Raw genomic sequence first — 416 nt, forward strand, 5'->3', positions numbered from 1 at the left:
GATCGATTTGAGTAATAAAATTCCCTTCACATTCTCCTAAATGCTCCTTTCACTCTCAATGCCCCCCCCTCCCCCCATTTCACTGCGCCAGATTATCGCGCATATTTTCCCCTCAAATTTATTCCCCTTACCCTCATTTCCACTAACTCTCTCATCACCCCTCTCCTCATTCTTTCCATCCCATTTACTTCTCTTTTGAACCTTCAATCAATCAGTCTTTTATCCATTTTTCTCTTTTTCAAATTCTATTTTTTCCCTTTCGAGTTGTCATTAAGCCATTAAGTCAGGTACTTTCAATCTCCGATTTCCACTACATTTCTCTACATTTCGTGCCAACTGTTTCCATGTGTTACAGATTTTTTCCCCTCTTACGCCATTTGGGCTCGTCTGTCTCTTCCTGTCGGGTGTTTCTCTAT

The sequence above is a fragment of the Penaeus monodon genome, chromosome 21, assembly GCF_015228065.2.
Source record: "Penaeus monodon isolate SGIC_2016 chromosome 21, NSTDA_Pmon_1, whole genome shotgun sequence".
In the NCBI taxonomy this organism is placed as follows: Eukaryota; Metazoa; Arthropoda; class Malacostraca; order Decapoda; family Penaeidae; genus Penaeus; species Penaeus monodon.